This window comes from Sceloporus occidentalis, unplaced genomic scaffold (assembly GCF_023333645.1).
Source record: "Sceloporus occidentalis isolate IW3139 unplaced genomic scaffold, rSceOcc1.0.p SCAF_3, whole genome shotgun sequence".
In the NCBI taxonomy this organism is placed as follows: Eukaryota; Metazoa; Chordata; class Lepidosauria; order Squamata; family Phrynosomatidae; genus Sceloporus; species Sceloporus occidentalis.
This window is the reverse complement of record NW_028316983.1, coordinates 144,244,107-144,256,874: the sequence shown is the minus strand read 5'-3', so window position 1 is coordinate 144,256,874 and position 12,768 is coordinate 144,244,107.

Sequence of the window (12,768 nt, the reverse complement as noted above, 5' to 3'; positions counted from 1 at the left end):
CGACAAAGCCATGAACCCACTGTGTGACCTTGGCCAAGTCACAGTCTCTCAGCCTCAGGGAAAGGCAAGGGCAAACCTCCCCTGAAGAAATCTTGCCAAGAAAACCCCATTATATGTTCAGCCATGAAACCCACTGAATGACTGTGGGCAAGTCACACACTTGCAGCCTCACAAAAGCCCTTGAAAAGTTCATTTTAGGGTTGCCATAACTTGGAAATTACTTGAAGGCACACAACAACAAGACAGCCCTATCTTTCTGAGGCTGAGAATGTGTGACTCACTCAAGATCCCCCAGTGGGTTTCCAGGGCCAAGTAGGGGAATGGAACCCTGAACTCCAAAATCGTAGTCAAACCACTACACCAGGCTGGCTCTCTCCAATATGTGATTACTTTGTGTTTATCACGGTTTATCCTTTGTACCAGATGATTGTTTTTCTTCCACTCTCATCCTTATAAGAGAACGCCAAAGGCTGGAATGGGTGGTTTATAAAGGCCTTTCTGGTGCATTTAACACATGTACAAGCACTTTGCAGTGTTGTTGTGTGCCTCCAGGTTGTTTCCAATTTATGGCAACCCATAAACAGGGTTTTCTGAGGCTGAGAGTGTGTGATGTGCCCAAGGTCACCCAGTGGGTTTAATGATCGGTGCCACTGCTGAAAAGCTCCTTCCCAGGCACACTGCACACTTTGCTTCAGATGGAAAGGAAGGCTGCAGTGCAAATCTTAATATTGAGGCAGGTGAGGAATAAGAGAAAAAGGGGATGATGGTCTTCTAGTTACTGTAACCTCTTTGGGCAGCAGGGCCAAATCTCTCTTCAAATCTATGGATGCTTATAAACTTCAGCTGGCTGTTGCTGAATACTAGATTAGATAAGAGTCTTGGTCTAATCCAACAAGGCTGTTTTTATGTTCTTAATCTGCAGTTAACCTTGGAAGGGAAGCAGATTAGTTTGTGCAGTGTGTTCTTCACAGCACCATTTTCTTCTATTGTAACATCGCTTATCCAAGCCATACACTGAGGTGCTTCTGCTCCTTCCCTGAACATAATGTAATTCCTAAATGGAGCAAAACAAACACAGTTCCTGCATGTAAAACCAAATGGCTGCAAAAGAGAGGCATGGAAAGAGGACAAAGTATTGCCATGACCAGGGCCAGCCCAACACATTTTGCTGTCTGAGGCACAGAAACTGACCAGATCGGCAGCTGATTCTTCAGCACCGATGACAGTGTAGTGTCCTCCACCACAAGTGTCGGCAACAGACTAGTTTGGGGATCCACAGCAGAACATGTAAACCCACCCCCCTCTGTCTGTTAACCTTTTGCCATCCATCCATGCCACCATCTTGCCACCTGTGACAGCTGTATCACTTTGCTTTATGACAGATGTTCAGAACAGGACACCACAATACTGGCACTGCCAGGGTGTATCAAGTAGCTGCAGTGTTGCAATGAATGGACAATTTCTCCAGTAGCCAGCATTAACTCTTCCCACATTAAATTTCTACAGAGAGACAACCAGCACCCCTAACCACCTCTAGTTCACAAAGCCCAAATTACTTTGTCTGTATGTCTGTGTTTTTCCTATTCTTCAAGGCACAGAAAGCATGTAGATTATCGACATCCTTTTTCCAGGGGAAAGAGTTTGGAGGGCAGGGAGAGATGCATCCCCCTTCCAGGTATATAGGGATTCAAAAGATTGAAGAGAATGTTCTAACAGTTTATTCATGTAGAAACACATAGCCAGGGAATCAGTACCCTTTTGTCAAGTCAAAGGGTGCTTTACACTATATTATTACAGCATTATGATTCCACATTAAATGATTTGGTTCCATCTTATGGAGTCCTTGGATTTGTCATTCAGGAAGGGGTATTTTGAGCCTTATTGCATTAAAAACAAACTCAGCAGGCAAATGGAGAGAAGTATGTTCATCTTTCTGTCTCTGCATGACATCAAAGCACTTTTGTTGTTGTTAATGTTTATATAGCACCATAAATCTACATAGTGCTTTACAGACATCATAACATCTACATGTAACCTGCCCATAGTGTACAATCCAGTCATAAAAGCATGGAAGAGGGTCGTAAAAATGCACCTTTTGCCAAGCTGGAAAAAATCCGTTTGGCCAAAGGGACGTTTTTACCACTCTCTCTCAAGCTTTTAGGACAATTTGCTACCTGAGTTTGTTTTTAATGCAATAAGGCTCTAAGATTTCTCAACCAGAGAACGACATGTCCCGGAATTCCATAGGATACAACCATGGCAGTTAAAATGGAATCACAGTGTTGTATCTGTGTAGTGCGAAAAGGTCTCACATCTCTGGCCACATATTGGCTTAAGATAACATGAAGGATGAGTCAGAATTTTGAGCATTGGACTGTGACTCTGGAGACCAGGGTTCAAATACCTTGCTCAGCCATGGAAACCCACTGAGTGACCTTGGGCATGTCACACACTCTCAGCTTCAAATGAAGGCAAAGGCAACCCCTCCAGAATAAATGTTGCCAAGAAATTCCTGTGATTGGTTTGCCCTATCTATCTATTGATTGATTTAATGTCTATCCCATCTTTCTCTAGAGATGGGAATCAAGGCATCTTGTTGTTATGTGCCTTCAAGTCATTTCTGTGGCTTGCCCTAGGTAACCCAGCAGATTTCTATGGTCAATTGGGGATTTGCACTCTGGTCTCCCAGTATCCTAGTCCAACACTCAAACCACTAGACTACACTGACTTAAAAAGATCAAGCTAAAACGTCAATTTAAAAAAAATAATTAAACAGCAATTAACAGCCATTTGTACAAGTAATAACATTATCTTGTTACTAATTTTTAGTCTCACCCTTTTTCAGGGTGTTTGTAATTTTTTATTGTAATTTCTTAACTATAATGTAACTTGTGCTGTATTTCCTTTATTATTTCATTGTTTACTGGCATCTGGTTTGTTATTTTTTGGAATGAGGGATTGGAAATGGGGATTTCTTTTTGATAATTATTGATTTGAATGTAATCTTCTGTGTTGGGCTTTTGTCATTATTGAATTGTTACGATATTATTATTATTATTATTTTGCTATGTATTGCTATGTTACATTTGTTTATTATTTTATGTTTATTGTTATTGTTTATTGCTATTGCTTTGTATTATCCCTACTGTTATAAGCCACCCGGATTCCCAGTGATTGGGAGGGATATAAATAAATCCTATTATTTTTATTATTATTATTAACCATTTGAAAGGACATAACTGGAAGTAGTAAGGAGTGGGGAAAAGGAATACGGTTAGACTCCCTGTTCCAACAGTGCCATAGTCCAATACACATGCGCGCGCACACACACACAGAAGTAGATTATCTATGAATCAACTAATGTGATTGCTTCAGGCCTTTCTCTTTCTAGCAGCCCAGTGATGAAAGAAAAGGGTGCAGCTTGCTTTTGCTGCTTCTCCAGTTCATTTCCTAAATCTTACATTGTTTATTTTATCATTGTCGTTTTGAACAGTATGTATTGCACACCTGGTGCGTCCATCCCTCACTACTGTAACACTTTGCTTCCATTCCCATTGCCATGGCTCCAACCTATGCCACCCCGGCTTTAGGGTTGCCACAAATTGGAAACAACTTAAGGCACACAATGGCCCTGTTCATACAGGTCAAAATAAAGCTACTTCAGGTCACATTGGAGATATGCTGTTTAAATGATGCATGCATCCTAAGAGTCCGGAAGCCACGCCAAACCCATGCTCCATTAGGATTGGAGTGTGGCTTTGGCGCAGCTTCTGGACTCTTAGGACGCATGCAGCTTTTAAATAGCATGCCTCCAAAGTGACCCAAAGCAGCTTTATTTTGGCCTGTCTGTACAAGGCCAACAAAACACAAAAGATAGTCCGAGAGACAGAACTCAGCTAGAAACACTATAACAATATTTCAACAAGCTTCTCAAAGCTCCAGATTACTCTGGCCAAATGGATCTAGGTCACTGCAACTTGGAGCAGCTTGAGCCAACCCACGGGCCCTGAACCAAGCCAGCATGAGCCGGCAAAAGAAAGAAAGAAGTAAAAAAATGTTGGGAGCTAAGGAAATACTATACATTTTTGTTACTTGCTGTCAAGCCAACTTTGATTTATTATGGAGACCTTGGGAGAGAGACACCTCAAAAAGAGCTGTTCTTAATAGCTCTGCTTAGGCCTTATAAACTCAGGGCTATGGCTTCCTTGATTGACTCAATGTAATTCCTTCACATTTTTGTTGTTGGGTGCCTTCATGTCATTTCCACTTTATTGCAACCGCACATAGAGTTTTCTTACACTTGCCTGTGTTTTATTATTTCCAGGGTCTCATTTGTGTATGTCAGACCAGTTTAAGTTTGTGGTGCAGATTTTCTCTTGAATTAGTGGTCCTCAATCAGAGATGTGTTTGTGCCATGAGCTAAGCTGCTAATGTTTTCCTTAAACATGGGGCACTGAAAAAATTTGATCTATATAAAAATTCTCTTTGATCTATTTGAACTGATTTATTTTCTACACCAGCAGTTTCCAACCTGGGGTGCCTGCACCATCTAGGAGGTGCAAGATTAAATTTCAGGGGCTGGCTTGTGTCCTTGAGTGACAAGTCATGAGTCATAATTATTTTTTTCTGATTAATTAGAATCGAATTGGTCAATTTAGATTTGCAAATTATGCACTAAGTAAAATGCTTTTTTTAAAAAAAATCAGTTTGTTCACCTGCAGTATGTGATTCAATTTGTGGTCCAAAATTTAGAAATGTGATGTCTTTAGGCCTGTACAGACAGGCCAAAATAAAGCTGCTTCAGGTCACTTTGGAAGTATGCTGTTTAAATGACACATGCATCTTAAGAGGCTAGAAGCTGCACCAAAGCTGTGCTCCAGTCCTTAGGACTGGAGTGTGGCTTTGGTGCGGCTTCCAGCCTCTTGGGACGCATGCATAATTTAAACAGCATACCTCTAAAGGGACCTGAAGTGGCTTTATTTTGGCCTGTCTGTACAGGCCCACTGTCTTCAAATGTGGTATTCCTTTTGTAGGGGATGTGAACGTTATTCAAACATTTCCTGGGGGTGTGGGGCATAAAGGTTCTACACGGTCGGTCGGTCGGGCGGTTGGACTATCTCTATCTATCTATTGATCTATCTATCTATCTTTGAGCAGCACATATTTTTGTGAACATGTCCTTAGCTGTATATTTGCACCCTTTTCCTCAGCACAAAATGTTAAGTGCTGAGGATTCAAAACTGTGTTAATAACAGATCTTTAAATAATCTGTTCCCATCTCACCCTGGCCCTTTCATAAATAGATGCATTTCTGTGCCTCAGGTTTTTGCTAACATTTTGATAATAAAACCAATGACTGAGCACATTTCAGAATGTCTTCAAAATAAATAACTTTACACCAGCTACCAAGAACAAAAACCTCTCTGTTTCATGTAGTCACAACAGCTGTCAACAAAGGAGAGTCAGGAGATGATAGGCACTACCCATGTGTCCTATTTTAACCACAGGCTTGTCTTCCAGAAGGAAAAAGAAGATTATATAATCATGACAAATGTGCAATGGCTGTCATGATTGGATTGCTTAAGAGTTATGGCGGCCAATCTGTCTATTCCAATGTAAGATGATGAGCTATGTGCATTTGCAATTTAAGTATGCCAGTGAAATTAATATTACCTACAATGATAAGAGAAAAACAGTTAAGATTTTACTTTCATGAAAAGGCACAAACACATTTAAATCACTAAATTAATGTAGTAATTAACTGAAGCTTTGCTCGGCATACTCGTCTGTCTGCTGATAAAATGTACACGCACATGTGTTATAATTTGTTGTTGTGTGTCTTCAAATTGTTTCTGACTTATGGCGACTCTAAGGCAAATTTACCACTGGGTTTTAATAGCTAATCATTTCACATTATAACCAGTTGTGATCATAACTAGTAATTTCCCTTTTTTCAGTCTAACTACTACTCTTCTCTTTATTTTATTTTATTTTAATCCTGCCTTTCTCCCAAAGTGGGACCCAAGGCAGCTAATATACATAAAACACAAGTTATGTCTCACAATTACAGCAATAAATAACAGCATGGTAAATATGGGTGACTCTCCTTGCTTATAAACTTGAGGTCTGTGGTCTTGAATATTAATGGAGGGGCAACCTCCATTATTTTCAATGGGGTGCGTCCCGTCCCCCCCGTGCACGCTTGTGAGCCATACACCCTATTCAAGGCTATGGGACTTGAATAGGCAAGTCTCCTTTTTCGCAGGGGAGTCCAGAACAGATTCCCCCGTGAAAACGGAGAGCTGACTGTACAGATGTCTTTTTTTCTCTCAAGAAGAAAGACTTGTGAATATCCAACAGTCAGTTACATTAAACAAAACTCATCATTGTCAAATGTTTTTACAAATGTTTCATGTACCTCTGAAACCAATTAGAACCATATATTAGATACTTTTAAACATGATACTTGTTGAGCTGAACTTGACTGTCATCACCTGTGCCTCAGATCCCTGGTGTAGGGACCCAAGTGGAGACGGTCTTTGCCCCACTGGTAAATTTGGGACACACACATATATATCTAGACAGTAATTAGGTGAAACCACCATATTCTTTGGGGAGAGAGTGAAGGAAGGCAGCTGGAGTCCAAATGCTATAAGAGTGCTGGGGAGATTAGTTTATTTGCTATGGGTGAATTTGAGTGAAGCCTGCTCACATTTTCCCACCTGGTTGAAATCCCACCACCCTTCAGCCTCAGTCACCAGTTGATCCTTGAAGACCAGTGACAACTATGCAGGCTCTTGGGAGAGGGCAAAGCAAGACAAAAAGGAAAGTGGCAGCTCCTTGCTGCACTGTGTACCCCACATGCATGCTTCTTCAGGTGGGGCTTATTTTGTGTGTGTATGTAAGTGTGTGTGTGTGAATGCATGCACACACACACACGTACACACACACATATGTGTATGTACTGTCTATATGTGTGTATGTATATATGAGTGTGTTTGTGTATGTGTGAAGGCCAGTGGGGTGTAACAGTTTGAATGTTGGACTAGGACTCTGGGAGGCCAGGGTCTGAAACCTGCCTTGGCCATGAAACCCACTGGGTGACTTAGGACAAGTCACAACCTCAAAGGAAGGCAATGGCAATCTCCTCTGAACAAATCTTGCCAAGAAAACCCTATGATAGGTTCACCTTAGGCTTGTCATAAATTGGAAATGGCTTGATGGCACACAACATTGTGTGTGTGTGTGTGTGTGTGTGTGTGTAGTTAAGGAGGGTGTGTTTTAAAAGAATGACAACACAGTGACATTACGCTAAGAAAAGGAAACAGGCACATAACATCCCCCTCCCAAATAAATCCAATATAAAATAAATAAGCACAGTACTGTAAAGGAGATATACTCTATGACCTCTAAAGGTATGATATTCCACAGTTGGGTCTAAACAGTAAAGGTGAATTACAGAGTCCATAAAGTAAAACATGAAAGACAACATGGAGAAATTTAAGTTTGGAAAAAGGAAAAAAAAAAAAAACCCACAAATACTCCGCAAATGCCCTTAGCCAGAATTGGTAACCCCAGCTCATTTGGGCACACTTGCTTCGGATGGTTTACCACATATTCAAGGGTGAGTGTATCTGTCAGCCTAATACTGGCACATTTGAAAAGGAATTCTAGAAAAATGTGTGTTGCATCCTAATTATTGCTTAATAGTTGTATTAGCCACATGGAGCTTGAAGGGCTAAAGTATAAAAGAGATCTCCCTGATGTTTGTCTCAAAATTCCTCCACAAATGTGTGTTCAGGGGTAAATTAAAATTTTATCCTGTGAGGTAATCTGGATGATAAATCGTATTTGTCCCATTTTGTCTTTGCTTCTCTGCAGTAGTGCTGACTGTATTTTCCCCCTCTCCATCTTCCGGTTGGGTCGTTCTCAGACACAGTTTTCTTGCCAGTGCTGGGCCTTGGCATCACAGTCTGTCATCAAAACCACATTTTCCTCTATTTTTGTACTGGACAGTTGTGGCTTGTTGCCAGTGCATGCAATTGCCATCTGAGAGCCTTCTTGATTTCAGTCTTTCCTCACTTTTTCCACCTCTCCAGCCCATCTGTTTTAGCCTTACTGTATAACAAAACTAACATCTAACCCATACAAAAAAGCCCTGAATTCCTGTCAGTATGCTCAAGTGGATGGTTCCAAATACTAATTACATTAATTCCTTTCAATATTTAAAGCGATTAAAAACATGTAATCACTTAAATGTTTTAACTAAATAAGGCAAAGCATGTTTAAAATTGTATTTTTGGTTAATTATTCTTTGCTGATAAGAATCAGGAAGCATTTAAAATTCAGAGCACTTATGTTCAATTGTTTAAGTTCTGTTTTTACAGAGAAAGCCAGAACAAATAAACAGTGGAGATAAACTATTATATATAGGGGAAACTGTTATATATAAGGAAGACATTTGTAACAGTATCCAGGCATGCCCCCTTTAATAAAGTCCCTGACAGTGAAGCTCCTGATTGATAAGTCTTTTTAAATCTGCCCAATCCCCCTTTCCTCATCCTCTGTTTAGCTGAATTCTTTTAGCAGCATCAGCATTGGGAGGACAGTGTTGGGTTGCAGCAGCATGTCAGCAACGAACAGTAAATCCCTTACTTAGCATATTGAACAGCAAGAAAGGAAGAACAGATACATCTGCATCACCAGCTCCCCCACCATTTTTTAAAAAAAGCATAGATCTATAAATCTGACCACCAAAATGTAAATCATAAGAAAAATGGTGGTGACAGATAAAGTCATCCCTGGAAGCATTTCGAAAGTAAGGCTTCCCTGGTTGTTTAATTGGACATGTGCATATTGCTTGGTTTGAATAATAGATTTTTTGAAACCTGATGATGATGATGATGATGATGATGATTTGGTGGTGTAGAAGCCTATCCCTATTCTTTCTCTATTACTTTTGCCTCTAGTGTAACTTTTTTCTGTGAAACAAATAATGCAGAGGAACACATCTGCTCCCTGAAGTACTCCAAGAACACATCTACTCCACGGACATATGTCTGTACATGTTACAGTTCTGATAACGTAGCTGGATAATCAGCGAGTCTTATCAAAGCCAAGAGGTTACCAAAGCTGTAAATCAAATAAGCAATCTCTAATTAACATTCTGTAAATGGATTCTGCAACCCCATGTTACAGCTTGCTCTCAGATCACTAAAAGGAGTACTACAGTTTAGGGATCCAATCAGTGTCGTGCTGTTTGGGTCTTATTCTGGGGGTCTTTTTGAAGGACTGAGAAGAAAAAAATACTTCCCCCTCCTCCCCTTCACCATCCCTGCAATAGCTATATCGCTTCAGTGGGTTTCAGATCTGAAGACTGCAGGGCTTTGTGGGCTTAACACACAGCATGCATCTTCCCCAACTGGTGCCCATTCATAATATAAAAATATAGCACTCTACTTCTGGTCCATCCTATGGAATCTTGTTTGGTAAGGCCCTTGAAATCTCTGGCTGAGAATGCTAAATACCCTTTCCAAAACTACAAATCCCAGAATTCCACAGGAGGAATCAGAGTTGGAAGAGACCTCAAGAGCCATCCAGTCCTACTCCCTGACATACAGGAATACACTATCAAAGCACCCCACAATAGATAGCTATGGAATCTCTTTTCCTATAGTTTGAATCCCTTGCTCTCTTGAATGCTGGATTAGGACTCTGGGGGACCAGGGTTCAAATCCCCACTTGGCAATGGAAACCTACTGGGTGACCTTGGGGACGTCACACTCTCTCAGCCTCAGAGTGGCAAATTCCCTCTGAACAAATCTTGCCAAGAAAGCCCCATGATAGGTTTGGCCTAGGGTTTTATAAATGGGAAGTGACCTAAAAACACACAGCAAGAGCCCCTTCTCTTCCCTTCACCCTCAATTGACCCAGTATTATGCCAGATGCCAGGTTTTCAATGGTGTAGAGGCTAGAGGTGGCCCCAAGGCTGTTTTTCTGGCCCTTGATCACTGCAGATTCCCCAGAAGTCGCTGGCGTCATAAATGTCAAAGGCACGTCTTGTCAGCAAAGCAGTCTCTCTCGCTGGCTGAACAGAAGCCAAGGAGGCAGCCTTTGGCTGGGAAAAGTTCTGGACAGCAGAAGCCTGTTGGTGCCCTGAGATGGAGGGACTGGCTTGTTCTTCTTTCCCTCTCCTTCTCTTGCTTCTCTTCGCTCTGGTGGGAGGTGCCCCTCTTAAAGGGCCCCGCAGCCCAGAAGAAGGTGAGCAGCTAGACATATCTAGGTATTCATGGAAATAATAATAGCAAGACCTTAGGATACATTTCAAAGGTCAAACCTTGATTTTCCATTTTTTTAATAAGGGACACCATTTTGCTATGTGACTATATTTAATGGGACTTGAGCATCCACGGATTTTGTTATCCACGGGGGATCTTGAAACCAAGCCCCAGATTATAATAAGGGTCCACTGTATATTTATATAGAATCATAGAGTTGGAAGAGACCACAAGGGCCATCCAGTCCAACCCCATTCTGCCATGCAGGAACTCTCAATCAAAGCACCCCGATTGACAGATGGCCATCCAGCCTCTGTTTAAAGACCTCCAAGGAAGGAGACTCCATTACACTCCGAGGGATTGTGTTCCACTGTCGAACAGCCCTTACTGTCAGGAAGTTCCTCCTAATGTTGAGGTGGAATCTCTTTTCCTAGTCTCTGGAGACAGAATTGGAGGCATACCTATCAAATTTGCAGATGACGCCAAATTAGGACAAGTAGCTAATACTCCAGAGGATAGGATTAAGATTCAAAATGACCTTAACAGATTGGAAAGCTGGGCCAAAGCTAACAAAACGAAATTCAACACAGAGAAATTTAAAGTAATGCACTTAGGGCGGAAAAATGAAATGCACAGATGTAGGATGGGGGACACATGGCTGAACGAGACAACAAGTGAAAGGGATCTGGGAGGCCAAGCAGACCACAAGTTGAACACACATCAACAGTGTGATGCTGCAGCTAAAAAGTCCAATGCGATTTTAGCCTGCATCAATAGAAGTATGGTGTCTAGATTAAGGGAAGTAATAGTGTCACTCTATTCTGCTCTGGTCAGGCCCCACCTGAAATATTGTGTCCAGTTCTGGGCACCACAATTTAAAAAGGATGTCGAGAAACTGGAGCGTGTCCAAAGGAGGGTGACTAAAATGGTGAAGTCTGGAAACCATGTCCTATGAGGAATGACTTAGAGAGCTGTGGATGCTTAGCCTGGAGAAAAGAAGGTTAAGAGGTGATATGATAGCCCTCTTTAAATACTTGAAGGGATGTCATATTGAGGAGGGAGCAAGCTTGTTTTCTGCTGCTCCAGAGACTAGGACCCAGAGCAATGGATGCAAGCTACAGGAAAAGAGATTTCACCTCAACATTAGGAGAAACTTCCTGACAGTGAGGGCTGTTCGACAGTGGAACACACTCCCTCAAAGTGTAGTGGAGTCTCCTTCCTTAGAGGTCTTCAAACAGAGGCTGGATGGCCATGAATGCTTGTATGTCATAGAATCACAGAGTTGGAAAAGACCACAAGGGCGTTCAAGTCCAAACCCCTAACATGTAGGAATGGCCATCTCGCCTCTGTCGAAAAACCTCCAAAGAAGGAGACTTCTACTCTGAGGAAGAGTATTCCACTGTCAAACAGCTCTTACTGTCAGGAAGTGCTTCTTAACGTTGAGGTGGATTCTCTTTTACTGTAGTTTGACTCCATTGCCCCAGGTCTTCAGTATGACATTGTTTCAAATATTTAAACAGGGCTATCATATCACATCTTAACCTTGACTTCTGTAGGCTAAACATATGCAGCTCCCTAAGTTGCTCCTCATATAGCATGGTTTCCAGACCTTTCACCATATTGACTGCCCTTCTCTGTACACACTCCAGCTTGTCAACATCCTTTTTGAATTCTGGTGCCGGAAACTGGACACAGTAGTTCAGTTGAGGCCTAGCAGAATAGAATGGTACTATTACTTCGCTTGAATTAAACATTGTATTTCCATTGATGCAGCATAAAATCTCATTGGCTTTTTTAGCTGCTGCATCACACTGTTGAATCATGTTCATGTCAGGGGTTCTTTTATTGTGTATTCCTGTATGGCAGGGGCTTGGACTTCATGATTGGGCTACTATGGGCTAGTAAGATTCCTAGATCTCTTTCACATGCATTGTTGTCAAACCAGGTGTCACCCATCCTATAGCTGTGCATTTGATTTTTACTGCCCAAGTGTAGTATCTTACATTTCTCTCTGTTAAAATTCATTTTGTTACTTTTAGCTCAGCTTTCTAATTTAATATAGTTGTTCAACACTGATGTCCCTTCCTTAACAAATGCACTAGCCACTCTGCCGCTTCACCTTTGGGGTGTGTGCCAGTGTAATTCACTTTGACAGCTTCAGATGGATAAGACCACTCCTGCTCAACCGTAAATCCAGCCACTTGAGTCAGGAAGAAGGGCAGCTTCTCCATTTTCCAATCAAAAGTGATGTACAATCACTGACTACAGGGTAGCAGCAGCAGTGGCTATGACACCCCTGGAAGCTGTGGCTGAAGTGCTGGTGGCAGCAGTCGGACTGTTGTCAGCTGCTACTCACCATTTGGTACTTCCAGAGGTGGTTGGGCCCTTGCTTCCCAGCTGCCTGTTGGTTGCTGCGCGACTATTCCCATCTCTCCTCAACAGAAGAACTTGAGGACTTGAATGATGCCTTCATTGAACACACATTCAGTAT